Here is a 19,433-nt window from a genome sequence, read left to right as displayed (position 1 = left end):
AATCAGAAAATAATAAATGCATCCATTGCACGATTTTGTTTTTGTATATTACATTTCGACCTAAACTTTAATTTTGTGAACCTACTTTTTCAAGAGTTACACTACAAATTTTATAAAGTTTTCTTCGTTTAAACGCTAACTTTTTAAAATTGTTAACTCTTATTTCTCTTGTGTTATTGAGAAAGATATCAAAATTGCACCTATGCAGTAGTCTTGCCATATAAATATTATATATATATATATATATATATATATATATATATATATATATCGCACACCACAGAGCGTAGTATGTTACGTCAACTATATTTTATCAAAATATAGAATGTTACTCGTTCTGTTTCTATATTCTCTCACATTTTTTTTTGTTCTTACGCATTTCACATATAATGTTTGGTACGAGTTTCAATGTTTTTTTTTATGGACGAAATATTGATGAAACCACAGCGTATTGTTTCACATAAATGTGTTCCCTTTACACAAGCGGTTTTTCAATTTAGTAAATGCTCTTATGATACTCTCTCTCTTTCTCTCTCTCTCTCTCTCTCTCTCTCTCCTCTCTCTCTCTCTCTCTCTCTCTCTCTCTCTCCCTGCCTCTCTCTCTTTTTTGTTTGAGAGAGAAAGAGAGAAAGTTTGCTTGAAAACAAATATTGGCCGCAATTGATTCATAACATCGATCAATATTCGTCAAATCGGCGACCGCATTTCGTTTGTCCATCTCGTAATTAATTAAAGGTTTCATAAAACATTTTTTTTATATAAAAAAAAAATTGTCTATCTTTTATATTATTTTTATTGTGCTACACAATTCACGAAAATATCTTCGTTAAACTGCTATCGTGTCATTAAAAAAATAAAAAAGAATTAATATTCTTTTTCGCCATATTTGTTTTAATATTAACACAATTCTCTCAATTTTAATATAATAAATAATATGTTTAAAAAAATTATATACATATATATATATATATATGTATGTGTGTGTGTGTGTGTGTGTGTGTGTGTGTGTGTGTGTGTGTGTGTGTGTGTGTGTGTGTGTGTGTGTGTAAATATTTTCCTATTGAAGTTTTTCCGACTTTTCACCGACGTAATCGCGAGCCAACGCACGCCGAATAATCCACTATGAATATAATTAATTCAAGACGAGCGTGGGGGAAGGTCGACGTCGTGGCTTCGGCCCTTTAATGTCCCGTACAGGTGTTGCTGATGGCAGACTCAAGCCGCTAATGTATTGACCGTTCTTGGATACGTTGGATCGCAAAAATTTCACGTAGCGGGGAAAAAAATGGACGGGCGTCGGTATCGACGGTAACCGCGGGGACATCGCGCCTCGATCGAGGCAATCGATTTTCGCTCAGGCAAGATCCGAGGCTGGTGACGAGTAAAATTGCCGGAAGCGACGTCAGACAATATTTCGCTCGTTAAGGGCCGGCGCTGCGCGCCCAGGAAAGGCGGACGGAGGAAGTGGAAGAGATATTAAAAGTAAGGCACGATGGGCGAACTTATCTCATTAGAACAGCTTGTAAAGCCAATCTCCGTGCAGCTCTCGTCCCAACGTCGGGTTACACACAACTTTCAACGGCGATTGAGAGTTCGAACTTGTCCCTTTCGTGACTGGTAGACATCGTCTCTCCATCCCCCACCCCCACCCCCGGCCTACCCTTCTATCGGCAAAATTCGAGAATAAGAAAAAGTGATGCCCGATCATGGTCAATCCGCGTTATCTCGAGTTAACTAGGTAATTCCATAGAATTGCGCTACGGTATTTGTACGGTCAGAATCGCGACATTACTAGTTCTATTATCGCTAATAAATAAACTTATATTTAAGATATTAAAAAGATAGAAAATTTTCTTCCTTGAAAAAAGAAACGAGAAAGAGAGAAAAAGAGAGAGAGAGAGAGAGAGACAACATCTATGGGAGTTAATAAAAACCTCTGCAAATTGTGTGTATGCGTGTGATCGAAAAATTATTTGCGAGAATCACTATTTATCAGGCTGGCAGCACCGTCCATCTTAACCACGATCAACGGATAAATCGAACTGCCTGCAGATATTAAAGTATGCTAAAAAAATCTATATCGCCACCTGTGCCCTTAATGCACTCATATGTATGTGTAGAATATTCTAATGTGATTTCTGATTCATAATGCATCTGCAAAGAACGCAGGCGCGCGAGAGATGTAGGATAGCGCGTTATATTCCCCACAGTTCACATACATAATACAATAATATATTCTTCTCAAAACCACATATTCCACGGAATTCACTTATCGAAAATTCCTCCATCTTCGAGGAAGCAAATATGAAAGGACCTGTACAAGAGCTAAAGACACAGAACATATATTATGTGTATAACTGTTCATAACTTCATTTTTACACTGTAATTTAATTATAACATTAAATAATATTAAAATAATAATTGAAACGAAAGTGATTGAAATTAAATATTAATATTACATGCGTATGTATGTACAATATTTTTCATCCAGTTTTTATCTCAATTATACCGAATATATCACAATCATCATTGAGACTTTATCTTTTTATAACTGAAGATGCGTTACGTTGTTTATAATTCCGATTTTACCGTGAGTTATTAAAACTATTTTAACCGTCAAAGCGAGATATTTGCACTGAGCATCGATAAAATGAAAAAGGCCCGTATAAACGATATTCGATTAAGCTTGGAGAAATGCTATAAAAACGATACCATAGGCGCTGACGAAACGCAATTTTGATCAGAAAGCGGATTTAAATATTTCTACGAATTTACACTCTGCTTTAAAACGGTGCGTCATTGTCTGAATCGATGAGATTTACGGCTTTTTGATGAAAGGCCTGGCAGATTGTACAAATATTTCCATGTGTCCTCTCTATTTTTTTTTTATTTTTATCCGTTCTATTTGGACGAATCTGTTTTAATAAGCACTCGTCGACTCTTTGTAGATGATTAATCTCGCATGAAAAAGAGCGGAACACACATCTATCTTCAGTTTACGCTAGACCTATATATCTATCGCACTTGTGTATACATGATAATCTACTTTCGCAGAATTCGATAAACTTGAAATAGGGCTATAATTATTAGATGATGAAAAAAGGTAATTCTCAAACTAGATCTCTTTCGCTCTCTATTTCTCCCTCTTTCAAAATATGTTAAAACGCGCTCTTTGAAGAAAGAATTTTATATTAAAATGCGCAGATCCCATCGTTTATACTTGGTTATTTGCTACTCGTTTCTTTCACTTACAAAATCATCGCAGCTGGAATTTATCAATAAGCGTATGAATGTACAAATGTAAATTTAAAGAGCGACAGCGAAGAATTTACCTTTATGATTTTTGATCGATTATATACACATTTAATCCCGTATTTTTTACAAATTAATTCTTCTCAAGATAAAGGAGCGAGTGTCTTAGACACATTTAAGAATCGCAAGATACAATGAGCGCAAGATAGGACTGAAATGAAGATTAATGCAAACAAAATGGTACATTGCTTAAACGTATATCGAGGCATTATGTTATAAATTAGCTATTGTTCGATATCTCGCGTGTGGATACAGCTAACTGACGAAGGATAATTTAGCTTAGCCGTTCATCAGAATATCCGCGAGAATCGCCACGAGCATGGCAAAATGCCCTTTCTAATTAGTATGTCGGCTTGTATGGAAATTATACCTGATTCGTCAGCGATTTGACGTATTGCGGAAGGCTACGAAATATACATTTCACGTCGGCACTGCTCTCCTTGTTTGTATCCCTTTCAATCGAATAATTACGCGAGTCCGACCGAAACATCGGACGGACATTATTGTTAGTCCTGCAGATCGACCACTTTTAATTGTTTCATGGCAAATATATATAATATATATTTAAATTACACGATACACATTACTTGTGAAACTACAGACTATCAATGAACTTTGCTTAAATATCAATTTACTGCATCTCGTATTTAAAATGTATTCTATAATTGCTTTCATTGAATATCGAGTGTGAAAGATCCAAGTAAAATATTTCAAGTTCTTGCCTCATTTTATAAATAAAATTGTATGTAAAATCAATAATTTACAATATTTAAAAATAAAATTGTATGTATAAAATCAATAATTTACAATATTTATTTGATGCAAGATCTTGAATCGTATCTTTTTAAATAATTAATCTATTTAAATAATCTATTTAAATAATATTTAATCTATTTAAATAATTAATATTAGGATATTTCGGATATTACGTTTCGAGAAAGTAATTGTAAATTTTAAACTAAATTAATGAGGCTTAAGTTGTTGAATGAAATAACAAATAAAAGATTGTATAGTATATACGCGCGATAATAAATTGCCGATTGCAGGCACGGGCGCCGATTGTCGTGAATTTGAAAAACAATTAGTGAATTGTGGTTTGTGCGCCGGCACCGCCTCTATTTGAGCGTGCCCTCCACAAATGTTCCGCCGATCTCATAGTGGTCGTCGCACACGTATCCGAATTCATTTGCATATACGGAAAATGGTGGGTAGAAACCGCGAAAATTTCGTGATGCGGTTTCACGCGAATATAATGGACTTGCACCTAAAAATTGGCGCGGTGACGTAACGATAGACGAAAACTCATTCGAACGTACCGTATTGGTATGTATGGAAAGTCACGCGCGATAGTATCTCTTCAATTTCGATCAGCGATGCGAGGGTATGGATTGTGTCACGATGAGAAACATATACCTGCATAAAGCTGTCATTATAATACATAATAGAGAGCTTTACAAGATGTTACGCCCCAACACACGCACAAATAACCGAGAGATCTTTCCCAAAATAGTGAAACATCTCGTCGAATATCTCACCGGCTATATGTCGTAGTGATGCATAATTCATGTTTCCATTTTGTAATTTTACATTTCGCATCAAGCGCGATGCGTTGCGCAAAATGATTTTTGTATCTTACGCAACATATGCGAATGCCAATTTTATTTACTCCCAGAAATTTTATATCTTTGTAAATCATATATTTCTGGATACAGTTTTATTGAGCAAGCATTTTTACGACTAATCTCGCGACTATACCTCTTTCCAAGGGGTTTAAGATTTATAAACGCAATATTTTGTATATGCGAAACACATTCGTCGTATATAATAATTAGAAATAATTTTCCATTAAAATTATTCAAGAATCAGATGAATATTTTGATTAAAAAATATGATACTTTTTTTTATCTCTGTCTAGAGGGATTGCTAACTATTTGGATTCTATGTTTTCTCGTAAACTAATAACTTTGTTTACGCGGCCTACTTTTTGGAGAATGATTAAGTATTTTATAAAAATGTTAAATATTTCGTTGAAGAGTACATAGATAATTAAATGAAGAAAATTTTTAAATAGAAACGAAGAGCAGGTGTAACGTGCACTCTGCCGCTCACAGTGTATAGCCCACGGCTAATATCCATATCATGCCGAACATATATTCCGCGTATTTCCATCGATGATAATTTTATACACCATAGAAAAATCTGCGTACCTCTGATAATCGATGTATAACAATGTCGATCCATTTTCAACTCGATATGAATCTGATCAGATTCCGACAACATATGTCAGCTTACCGGAAAAGCATTGGGCAGTTTTTAATTGTTTTAACTATTAGTTAGATTGAAGTATTTTTTACGCAAATTTAATCAACGAAATTTAATGCATATAATACAATCAATCAAACTGATTTTCTGTGCGCGATTAAATAACATAAAAGTATATACACAAGACATATACACAAGATAAAATTAATCAAAAAATTGGAGAAGCATGTGTGTACACGCTAATTACAGGAAACATGATCATTATATCTCTGATATTAACCATAATATTTACAGCTTGTCTAAAAAGTGAGATTTGAAGTTTACAAATTGACAATTATTTTATACATCGATGCATAGAAAAATCTTTCTGTGTCTCCGATAATCGACACACACAACAACACTTGTCCACTCTCGATTCGATATCATTCTGATTCAACACATATGTGTCGATTTACCAGGCATTGAATCATTTTTAATTGTTTCAACTACAGTCAGATTGAGCTATTATATGTAAATTTAATAAACAAAATTTAATAAACAAAATTTATCTTGTATGTTCAATTAATATGATTAACCAAATTTTTTTATGTAAATAAATAATACAGAAAGAATACAGGATGTATAAATGTATATAATGGATAAAAACAATTAAAAAATTGAATACACATAAACTTGTAATATATGAAAACTGTTTTAAAAAATTACAAAGATTATAAAATAATAAAATAATTATAATATAATAAAATAATAAAATAATTATAAAATAATTAAATAAAGAAACACTGATGTAAAGATTAAATTATAAGAAATAAGGAATAATTTTTTTATGTATAGGATAAATAAGATAAGAATAATGTATATTGCAAAAAAATAACGAAAGAACGTTAAGATTTTAGAATAAGAAAAAAATGAGCTAAGGTAAGTTAAAAAAAAAAGATAGATAATGAAAAGAAAGAGCGCGACGTGGGTGGATGCGAGCGTGCATATAAATGATATAGATAATGAGAAAGAATATCTACAAGTAACTAAAGTGAAGAAAATCGTTCGCTATAACGCAATTCTAATCTTTTCACGCATAAATAAATAAATTTCTTGTATTTTCGTTAAGATTAATTCACAAATCTGTAATAATTAAACATGTTTTATTTATCTTTGTGAATTAAAAAAATCCAAATCTTTTGACTTCTTTCTAGACTATCTTATATAGGATATATGAGAGAGGTGCGTTTAAAAAGTTTCTGAATTTTAGAATGACGTGACTGGAAAGCTTTATTTTATCAACATGACATCAAATGTGTATGATCTACTTTTCGAAAAATCTCGATTTTCTTAGACATCGTGTATATTATATATTTGTGTACGAACAAGCATCATAAAAATGACAAAATTTATAAAATCAGATATATATATATATTTGTATAAGATATTTTTTCGTTTACACGTATTTAGCGGTAATCGCGGTTTTAATATTTTTCGGATATTCGAACTTAAAAATAATAAAGTGTGAATCAAATAAATTGTGCAAATAAATAAATTAATATCCGAAATAAATAAATATCACGCGCACCTATTACACGGATACTTAAATTCATCATCACGAAGTAATTCATGTTTCGCTATCGTCCCGGAATTAAAATAACTGTATACAGAAAACATATGCAATATTTGCGTGTAATTATTTCTACTCCAAACATATAAGCAAGTGTACCAAAAACACGTATGCGTTATTTAGACGTAATCAGTTAGATACGCCTCGACAGCGATGTAAGTGAAGAACGTGACCTAATTTTTAAAAAAATGTATTGTTTTATTTCTTTATGTATTGAAAAAAATATAAAAAATATTACCTCAATTCATTAAAGTAAACAATATCGAGAAATATGAAAAGTAAATATTTTTATCAAATTTATTTGAAAAAAAAAAAGAATGATAAACTAACAAAAACTATTGGAATCAGTAGAAGAATTACATATCAAACTCAAATCTCTATATCAAAATAAAGTAACTTAACTTAAATTGAAATTTATTATCAAGTTTAATAAAAATTAATGATATACGCGATACAAATTCGAAAATATTTGACTATGCAGAACGTGCAGGAAATGCTCGGCGCGTGCAGAAACTTTCCGAGGCATCCGATAAATATCTTGAAATAAGTAAATTTGCCAATAATCTCGTCATCTGATACATTTATGATAATTCAGTTGCAATAAGTAAGTTACTTCTAAAAATTCCTAACACGAAATATCGTTGCAAGTGACATTTTCATGAAATATTGCATCATTACAAGGACAAAAATGAATAACTAGAAAAGTAACGAAAAAAAATCCAACACACATAAACCACTTTACAGCATGCACATACAATTAGTCGCGGATCTCTAATTTACACGTTTACGCAATTCAACGCGCGATAATTAATTGCTTTAAATCTGCGATAATTTACGCCACCACATTTCGAAACAACTATCGTTCTACATAATTGAAAATAGGCCAAAAGTATGTAAAAGCTATTAAAATATGCGAACAATCAAGTTTATCAATTCATTGTTTTTTTACAGAGACAACGAAATAATAATGTAAAATTTTTAAAAATGTAGACAGAAAAAACTATGCAATTATTGTATTAATATATCTTATTGTGCGAATAGAATAAAATTTTTTTACCACATTAACACGCTACATTAATTAATAGCATTTGTAGAAAAATATAGCGAAATAATTTCTTTGCCTGAAAAATTTGTTCATTTAATTTTGCGAAATTAATTTCGTGTAATTATATCATAATTATATGAAGGAACAAGTGCAAAATTTCTACAAATGATGCTTCTATTATCAAATTGCAGTATTCAATCTATATAATACACAATGTTATATGGTTTTGATAATAATCAAGATTTCAACATACTAATTAGAAATAAAACTTCTCTTGTAAATGAGAGAGAATCGCAGAAAGAAGCAATTATTCGCAAATCACTGATACACAATTTTGCATCGAATCTCAATGCGCATTATGTTTCCCAAAAGGATTACGTACGTTTCGACAACGAATCCGAATTAATTAATCTGGCTAATTCGCGAGGCGCAACGTGAGGCCAAATGGTGTCGAAACAGAAAGATTTATTTTCAGCATGCATCGCGAGAATGGCAGAACAATCTTTCTCTCTCTTTTTCTGTCCCTCGCCATCGTGATAATTGAATTTTTATAACGATAAAAACTCTCATGTGTCTCTCACGCGGTGGACAAGCGTTTATTTGCTAATGAATTTTATGCAATATATCCGACTGCATTTACGCTATCAACAAAGAACCTATCTGGATGCACTATCCACTTTCTAAATTAAATGCCATCAAATGTTATCTTTGAATGCCACGCGAAGTTTTTGTTCCATCAATGTCGCGAACCAAAATGTTTGTAAAATTGATGAAACGAAATGTCACGCGTTTTCTTTAAATCACGCTGTGGCCGGGTACGTTTGCGAAAAAAAAATATTTGTGTCTATCAGCACTCATCTCTACGATGTAGATTGATAAATTTTCGTGCAGCCCGGGTGCGTAACGATACGAAACACGACGATGACACATCATAAAAAAATAAAAAGAAAAGGATATAAGGTATTGAGATACCACGGAATGCTATAGGTAAAAGATGGGAGAAAGGAGAGAAAGGGAATACGAGCCATCGAAAACGGACTATTGGTCCACTGGCACAATTCGTGCGCTTTTTCTCACGGTTATATACATGTATGCACAGCAAATCGAAATTCTATCTCTCGACGTTGCGTAGGAGGGAGCAAAAACTGGTAGATCGGTAGAGTGCATGCGAACATCGTATTCAATGGCGATATCCCAGCTTCGTCTGTACATAAACAAGCACGGAAATGTGTGCGTATGTGTGCGTGCGTGCGTGCGTTGCGTGTGTGTGTGTGTGTGTGTGTGTGTGTGTCGCGCGCGCGCGGGTCGATGTTGCAACTGAAACCAAATTCGACTGCACAGAGGCTAAAGGGCTTTTTTATACGATGCAAACCAACCATACGCAACGCGAAATAAACCGAATGTATGTGCGAGCTGCATCTTCTTTTCTTTCGCGCATAATAGTACGAAAGTACGGGGTGTTCGGAATTTGTTATCCCACTTATTACGAAGGAGTCTACACTCCTGCTTGTAACAATAATTATTTATAAAGATGTAATAAATGAACAAATATAATAGATGTAATAAAGTTACTATAAGAGAGAGATTATTGATATTTCTTTTCTGTGTTTCAAAATCTTCCGTTATTGTTCCTATCGATTTTCACATTTCGCATAATTAATAAATTATTAGTAAATGAAATCGTAGCAATAAAAATCTAAATTGTGTTATTTTGAGCAATACTAAATTATTCTAAAAACGTTTAGAAGTCACGACGTTAAGAAAGGACAAAATTTAAATAACAAAGTTTTTAAATATCGTAAATATAATTTGTTACGTAGATAATTTTTTTATGAAATACACGAAAAAATAAAATGCTTTAGAAAAGTATAAAAGAATATCATTAGAGAGAGAGAGAGAGCGCGAGAGAGAAAGTGATCAACACACATGCAAGCATCGTGAATACCAGAGCGCATAATTATCGTTCCACCTCGCAATAGCGATTTTTATGTGGGGATAAAATCAGACACATCCGACGATGTCGTATTTCCGTCTCGGACACTTTTCTATACGATATCGCCATACGATATTTCATTTTTAATCGTCGACAGTACGTCGAATCGGGTCAATCGGCTTTTCTTTCTAACGGCGTTTCGCTCCGTCGTGACGTTCAATTTCCTTCATGCAATCGTTATCGCTGTATTCAAAAGATGAGTATACACATGTACAACGGCGACATGTATGAAAGTTTGCGGGTATACGTTGGACACGATATTGACATTCGGTCACTTTGCAAAAAAAAGATAATCAGCCGGCCGAAAAAAATATAATCCAAATAAATATACAATATTAATGTACATTAGCTTCGAATATAAAATCACATGATTGTAAACTTAATGAGAAAGCTACGTTTTCGGGGCAATTAATATCAAAATTTATTTCGACTTTAAATAAAAAGAATCATATGTTTAAAGTCGTCATATTTTTAATTAATTCGTCGCGCAAATTGTGATTAAATCACTTTTGTATTAATCTGACACCCACAACATTTATGTCGTACAAAAATGTTTTATAAATTTATTTTATGACGCGTTGCATGCGATGAGTGCGTGTTAATATTATTAATCTTTCGCCAGGAGAGTAAATATGAAATTATTCAGGACAGCTTCTCTTTTTATTAAGTATTAATTTTAAATAATTATGATTTTAACTTTTTTGTAAATATGTGTATTAGAATAATATATAAGATTTCATTTTGTAATTATATAATTTATACAATACTCAAAATCTATATTAGGAAATTTTAATGATAAAAAAGTAATAATAAAAAGATGAATGATTTTTAGAAGATAAATAATTAATCACTTAAGATGTAAATAATTAAATCGCTAATTTTTAATTCTGTCGAAAACAATATAAAGGGCTATAAATGTTTAAAAAATTAATAATTGAATAATTCCAAGCCTCGGGATGCACTACAATATCAGACAAAGCACTAGAGCAGACATATTAAAGCCAACTAAATATTATAACTTATATTCGATATTATATTCGATAAAAATCACATTTTTTCCTCAGTCTTGTGTATCTGAGAAGCAGCCCAGTCCCAAAGGGGTTAATGCAAAAATCTTTGTATAATATTAAAAATGATGGCCATCGCTATCGCGCGGCGTAACCATGCACAAGTGATGGTATTCCCTATAAATTTACAAGAGAGCAGACTTTCGTATTCGGTAGCTTATCTCACGACGGTGGATGCCAACGAGTCGTGTTCCGTGTTCGTATACGCCTTATCTCGATCGCAAGATTCGACTCGAAGGGTTTGTACATAGGGATGACGTGTGGGTGGCTCATATCGAGCTATGCAAAGTTACGCTGTCACGTCGGAAAGAGGAGCAAACTGAGGTGCGGAAGAGAAAGAGGGAGAAAAAGAGAGAAAGAGCGAGGTGCGAGTATCGGTTCGGTTTCCCGATGCTTGTCGCGAAGAAAAGTCTACGAGACTCGAAATAACGATAAATCTCCGCGGTATACCGCAACGTTCGAGACTAATTCGCTTCGAATCGATAAACAAGAAATTGAACGTGACATGAATAACGGATTATGTGCCATACGATTGCGCGCTTTTTGTCCTTTAATAGAGGAATAAGGTAAAATCTTCACAATCCCCTAAGCAGTTACGCAATCCTGATAGAATCAAATCAATTTTATTTCTTTTACTTGTTTTCCTATTTAACAAAGCTATTCCTATTTGTCAAAGTTATTTTCTCGAGACAGATTAGACTGATATTATAATACAATATTTTATAAAAGAGATGAAATCTGTATCTAATAAAATTATTTTTATAACTTTTCTTTTAAATTCTATGAAACACATGATAAACAATATTTTACGACATAGCCTTCTGAGAGGCATTGACGAACTAATTTATTTTGTGCTCTCTCTTTCTCTTATTAATATTCTCAAAAAATATTCATCTGATATTTTAATTTGTTTTCTATGCAATTGCCCTTTCACGTCACATTGATGATAATTTAATTGCAAATCACCTAATGAGAATTTAATGTGTTTGGGGTAGAAACGAGCCATGCTGTGTCGTTTCCTCACTTGTAATCCAAACATGGCCGTACTTAAACGATATTAAAGTCCTTCTGCTTGATAAAAGTCGAGCTTGAACGGTGGACGAAGTAAACGGCAATTTCACGCGGTACAAGAAAAAACGTTTATCTTTCGGTAAAATGACGCCTTTGCTCTTGGTCCGTCTTGACCTTTCTGAGAAATGAGATCGTACACAGAGAAAATGACAAGAAAAAGTTACGAAATAAAAATTCAAGAGAACTTTTCTGATTGTTTTACATTAAAATCATTTCAATTAAAATTTCCTCTCCAATATTTATTTCCCCCTTTATTTCCCACAAAAAGCGAGCGAGAGCGAAACCGAAAAAGCCTCAACATTGTGTAACTTCAACTTGAACTGTGTTTTTTATTATTATTTTCTTTTTATTATGGAACGACTAGCAACCGTTACATCATAATTATAATGTCACCTCACCGCGACTAAAAACTCATTATTCTTATTACATAACGTTGCTACCTGCACTCTTTCTCTCTCGTTGTCATACTTTTATGGAAAAGAGGATGTAATCCCGTTCCAAGCGCTACTTTCTCTTTCTCTCTCTCTGTAAAACTCTTATTTTTGTTTCCAATACTTACCCCTTTTCCATCATTTCCGTCACTTCCATCGGTTTAGCCACCACCGTTCTTGTAGCCCTGGGCACTTTTCAAGGCGCGTTAAATAGTAGCCAAGATGAAAACTTAGCGATCTCGATACCGCAATTCTCGATCCCTGGTCCTTTTGAAGAGAAGCACTCAGTCACTGGAAAAAAAGAAATAACTCATAAAATGCTCGAAGAGAAAATAATTTTAATTCACCAATTAATCTTTAATTAAACGATGAATAAGTACTATAATTTATAACTTATACTGTTCGATTCGTGATACGGTTACATTATAAATTAAAACCGACTGTGCTGATTATGAATTTTTGATCGAAAGCATAAAAAGACATAAATACTTAAAAAAGCACACATACTTCACAAAATATAAAAAAGAATATTAAAGAATAATTAAAGAATAATATATAATAATTTATGATTTTTTAAATATGCATCTTGCATTTATTCGAATAGACGATTTAAATCGGATAATATAAAGAGATGCAAGTATCATAAAAAAAACTTTAAGACAATTTTATACTTTATAAAAAATTTATTACTCCTTTTATCCGTTATCTCAATTTGAAATCGAAGTATTTGCAATTAAAGCCCCTCGCACAGTAACACAACGGTTCATCGAAATAAATTAAAAGATGTTCTTGTGAAAAAGGAAAAGAGAGAGAGATACTTTGGTAAAGCACATGGCTTTGGAAAATAGATAGGAAGAAAGAACCGCACTGGATTTGCGCTGGACAAAATCTACGTACATAAGAAATTCCGGAAAAACTTATCCCTAAAAGTTTCTTAACATCATGCAAAGTTATTCTCGCGTAGGACAAGAATGGAAAATAAAGTGAATTAAAAATATGCTATAGTCACAAAAGCAAATACATGACAAATTAATTAATAAAGTCGAGCTTTAAAAAAATGTAAAGGAAAATATATTAATTTTATTAAATTTCAAGATTAATTTTTTTTTTTGAAAACGGAGCGACGTATATATGAGAAAATTCTGTTTTCAATTTATTTTTGTCTAGTGATCATCTCTTTCTGGGTCGTGCCATTTCCCGCTCCATCCTGTATACACCAAGAACTTTTAGTTTAAAATGTCAAATCCCGATACGCGCGCACTCCGCAAACTTAAGCATAATTTATATGTACCATACGTCCTCGGAGAATTGAGCAGAAACACCGAGAAATACCCTCGAGCGAATCCACACCGCAAGCAACGGCGTCGTCCCTGCAGGAGTAGGTGGATTTTGCCCCCTTATCCCTTTGCCTCCCCCTTTTTCTTCATTCGCTTAGGTTCTTCGTTAGCGGTTTCGAGGGCGAAGTGCCGCGGAGTTAGCTAATTGGTTGAACGCCTCCGGCGGCTACTCCCTGAATCGGCGAGATATCCCAAATCCTTCCTCGACCGCGCCCCCCGTCGCCCTCGCACCCTCACCCCCACACACATACACACCCCACACACCCCACGTATTTTCTCCTCCACTCCAATCCTAGCTCCGTTCCGTATCTATATCTCGGTATCTCGAGCGACGAAGGAGAGAAAAAAAGAAGGAGAAAGAAGGTACACACAGTTACACATATATACTACCTTCTGCGAGATTACGAAATCGCGTTTTCGGCGTACGCACGCGAATCCGGAGTCTACGGAGAAAAGCCGGAAACGTTTCGGGGGTACCGTCGACCGAGTTTATCTTGGAAAAGTTTTCGCCGCTGTGTGTCCGAGGATAAGAACGAAATCCGAGATCCCGCGCGGTGACAATGAGAGGACTTCTCCATTCGATATCCCCACCGCCACCCCATAATATACTGCCGCCAATTTCGCCGCTGAGAATTGCCGCAAGATATCGCGAACGACCTTAAGTTGTCGCAGTAAATATCGGGGACTATTATCTATTAAAACGCCGATACGTAGATTTCGGTCTTTACGCTTTACTACGGGTCGATATTATATATTTTCGATAGTTCGATATATTATTTTCAAAGTCTGCGCGAGAATATCTCAACTTCATTTATACGTCGTAGTTATAGCTCATTTCCCTTGAATATTTACAATATTTTAATGCACGTGATATTCCGAGAAATTAGAAGAAATTTTCCTGAAAATTTGATTCGAAACCGATGCAGTTTTCTAATTTCAAATTCTAATTTCTAATTACATATTTTAATAATGTAACAAATCTCGATTTAAGACTCCATTAACTGATATAAATTCTTCAAGAAAACATCTCAAGATATCCCTGAAGACATAATTTCGAAAATATTAAATATTAAATAACTGTTATTACGAGTTCTTTAATATACAATCAAACAAAAAAAATAATAATATGGAGGCATTAAATATTTTATATTAAATATATTTTTAATATAATTATATATTAAATTATATATATTAAAAATACATATAATTTAACATTTAATTTAATACATATAATTATACATATAATTTAATAATATTAAAAATACATATAATTTAACATATAATTATATTAAAATATTAATAGATTTTTGTATATTAAATTATATATATATATATATATATATATATATATATATATTTTTTTTTTTTTTAAATATAATTATATATTAAATAAAACAGAATCGTGTGTTACAGAGATTGAGTTACAATACGTTTTTCACAGGAACAATTTTCAACCTTTTCAATTGCAGTTTATCGCTCCTCCAAATTTGCGGCATCGCAGATTTAGCCCGAATAAATAAATATGCAGGTGCGAGCGCGTGACGCGAAATATTAAAATCGCGACAAGAATGCGGCCGCGTGTTTCATGGATATTATCGGCGAATATGTTCGAATATTCGCGCCGACGCGGATTTTCCCGCCGAGGGATGTAGGACGTCCGCGTAGGAAGAACCGCGCTCGTTTTAATCGAAATGCGATGCACGCACTCGTGTAATTTCGTAATCACCTGGCGCGGCGGTGGCGGCGGACAACAAGGGAAGGGGGAGAAGAGGGTAACGAGGGAGGGGGGGCGCGCGCGCACGGCCCGGGGTCAAATTGAAAAACACGACTCCCCGGGTTCAATCTACGATGAAAAAACTATAGCGGGCGGGTATAAAGTTTCGCCAGAGGATGATGCGATAAACGATTGCGCGCGCTGCCGCGCAAAGCCGGCGTTAACGCGTTTAAATGTTTTTACGATAATCTGCATAACGCGCGCGCAACGATATATACATATACATATACATATACACATATATATATATATATATATATATATATATATGTATATATATATATATATCGAGGCGAAAGTTCAAAAGCTTAAAAGGGAGGATACGTGTGCTGTAACGGGGTATAATTACTGTGAATTGATTGCCGCGCGGAAATAACCGGGATCGTTTATAAATTCAATGCAAATATTCATCGCGCATTTATATCGCGAGAAATTGCAGTTGCCAATTAGTCGGCGAGCAACTTTTGTCCCGGCGTTCTTTGTATTATAAATATTATCGGCAGGGATTGACGTTATTCTCGCTACACGTCTAATTTTCAATGTTAAAAACGCGAGAAAATCAACCCACATAGCATGCACATCCAAAAGATGTCCAGAAGGTATCCAGAAGATATCTTTAGGCGATTGGACATTGTCAGGATGTCCTGTGAATATCTTTTAGACATAGATGCTATATGGGAAGGTGAGCCTCGCGCTAATTCTTGCGCTCCTTTAATTTGTCACGAACGCGAAAGCGAATCGATGATCACGAATCGATCGGTTTCGCTTCTTAAATTCTTTACAATGATACGGACAAGTATAAAAATTATTTTTCGACTTAACGTAGGGATATAGAGATAAATGTCACGCTTATAGCTTATCGAATAATTTCGAATAATTTCGACGATAAATGTGTATAAATTAGAGATGAATAATGAATTTTATAAATGTAATCAATTATCAACTAGGCTAGACTAGACTAGAAATAATGCTTTTCAAATATTGGAAGGTTAGAGAGAATACCTCCAAATTATTGAAATAAATATTATTAGTCGACACTTATAAATGAACATTCCAATATAAAATTGTGATCGCTTTCCATTCTGCGCTTTATTCTGCGTTAAATAGTTTTTATTTTACCTGTCTAAATGAGAATTTTCTTGAAAATATTTCAGGAGAAAAGATTCACGTCTCAGAACACTACGAAACAACATGAAACATGAAATTTGAAATTATATAACCAAAGTTAATACGAAGAGGTCGCCACTTGATAGAAGTTTAACGGTTAATAATTCAGTCGATAATAAGGTATTGCATATCCTTTGCTGGTAATTTGGAAACATTAAATTATCCATTTTATCGACTGAACATAATTTACATTAGCTGTCATTTTTCATATCTTACAGAATTATAATTTTTAAAATAAAAATGTGTGGAAAACAATTAACATTGTGTCAAAACTGAAAGAGATTTCCAAAACCATTACATATTTTTATACAATCAATTGTCTTCAATTGTCACATTTTTACTTCATGTGAAAGTTGTGAGTTTTAAACATGAAAAATATAAAATCTGCTATTCAGATGATATAAAAATATTATAAACCTATTATAATACCATTTGAATATCATTGGAAATTTAAGAATATAAAAATGAAAATTTTTTTGGACGTATATAAACATGTTTTATAAATGCAACAAATATTGTATAAGATAAAACATAATAGATAAAAGAGAGAAACGATATTAGATAAACACAAATAACTGCATCGGATTCCAAGTGATCCTTCACATAAAAAAAAAAGAATAAAAATGCAGGATATTTACGTAATTTCCATGACATTATTAATATACTTCATATATTTATAGTGTATTGATCATCTTTATACTTATGTATTCGCTAATAGAAACCCCAGATAATAATTTTTTTAATGTGTTTAGAGACAAGAGACTATTAAACAGAAAATGTGTAATATAAAAAAATACAACAAAGCACGATTTAACACCAAACGCAGTGTATGGCGCACATGATAACACGCTCGAATAATAAGGATACCGCCGGAGAGGATGCAGGGTTGGATACGCACGCGTGAGCCCGCGTTTGGGGTCCGTTTTCCGCTTCCAGTCCGGTCACTATGTGGACCACGATGTGGAACCGAGTCGGGATTTTCTATGTAGAATGCAGAGAGAGCGCGGAATATCTATCGCATTTATAAAAATTGTTCGCGTAATAGAGCGCATAGATCTCTCGCGATCACTAAATGATCCGATACAATGGTATTTACAATATTTTATAATATTCGAATGTATAAATTTATGCGCCACAACTTAAGTCAAGTAGCTGAGAGATGAATTAAATCTTTCTCTTGAGAATATAATTTATTTATAATATCACATGTTTAAGCGAAATTGAAAAATAAAAATGTGAAATATTGCATAATGAACATTAATGTAAGAATCATGGTTTTTATTCTGATGATCTTAGCTTGTAGAAGATCAATAATTAAAATGAGTTAACTTTTAATATGTATATATGTATATAATTGTTAAATTTTTTATTTAAACAATTTCGCTTTTGTTGCTATTTTGTTTAATAAATATATATATAATAAATATAAGATTATAAATTATTTCTGAGACAAGAATGTAATTTTTAATTTCAATTCGCAATATTTGGCGTCGCAAGTAACTGTTGAATTTTTATAAGATCGCATAACGAATATACGAACATGCTACACGTCTTTCTAAGAGAAAGAATAATTCTTTAACGGGTTAATTCGCGACTCGTGGCGTTCCACGTCATGCTGCTGGAAACACGCGTCCTGGACACAATCACTCTATTTACCGCGCACTTTCTTTCCGCGCCAAGTACTCCGTCGCGCTATATTTTAATCCTTTCGAATTGATTTCTTTTGAAAAAAAATAAAATAAAATAAATTTGTGTTCAATTCTTCACTATTTATTATTGTCGATAATTATAAAAATTTTTATGAAATAGTATATATGTATTAAGATGAATTTTTAATATGGTTTCATTGCCTTCGCCACTTTCTCCTGTTGCGTATAAACTTCTCATCGTGAAAATTACAAATATTAAAAAATATTTCTTAAAGTGTTCGCGGTTTAATACATTGTGAGTCGCGAATCATTATTTATCAAGAAATAATATCGAAAATTTTATATGAAAAGAATAATTTCTTATGTAAAATAAGTAAGAAAAAAATTTTTCTCAAGGACTTTTGTCTTCGAAAAAATTGACTTTGAAAATTGAACAATCAATAACAGACTTATGTTTTTAATTCATTTCAACGGCGGTTATTAATATATAAAAAAGTACAAAGTTTTATTTAGTAACACAATCTAAAATAATTCAATAATGTGCGCTAAATTCAAGTTACTTTTTTCAATAGATTTTTCAATAGATTGTTATATCTTTTTATCGAGCCGCTGTTAAATCTTTACTTTACAAATCTCTATTTTATAAAATTGCCTTTTCTCGAAATCTGTTATTTCATAAAACGATTATTCGATGAGTAAAGATTAAATTGCTCATA

General features: G+C 33.0%; 1 protein-coding gene across 1 annotated transcript in view; it reads right to left on the bottom strand.

The window, feature by feature from the left end:
• The window catches only part of LOC105248352 (lachesin), a 213,575-nt gene extending 200,602 nt beyond the window's left edge, over positions 1 to 12,973 (bottom strand). The window contains exon 1 of the mRNA XM_025406925.1: positions 12,919 to 12,973. The gene's annotated coding sequence lies outside the window, so the exon portion shown is untranslated. The remainder of the gene's footprint in view (positions 1 to 12,918) is intronic.
• Positions 12,974 to 19,433: the final 6,460 nt, after the last annotated feature.

This window comes from Camponotus floridanus, unplaced genomic scaffold (genome assembly GCF_003227725.1).
Source record: "Camponotus floridanus strain SB8 unplaced genomic scaffold, Cflo_v7.5 scaffold16, whole genome shotgun sequence".
Classification (NCBI taxonomy): Eukaryota; Metazoa; Arthropoda; class Insecta; order Hymenoptera; family Formicidae; genus Camponotus; species Camponotus floridanus.
Note: the sequence above shows the minus strand (reverse complement) of the source record. Positions and strands in the feature narration are given on the sequence as shown.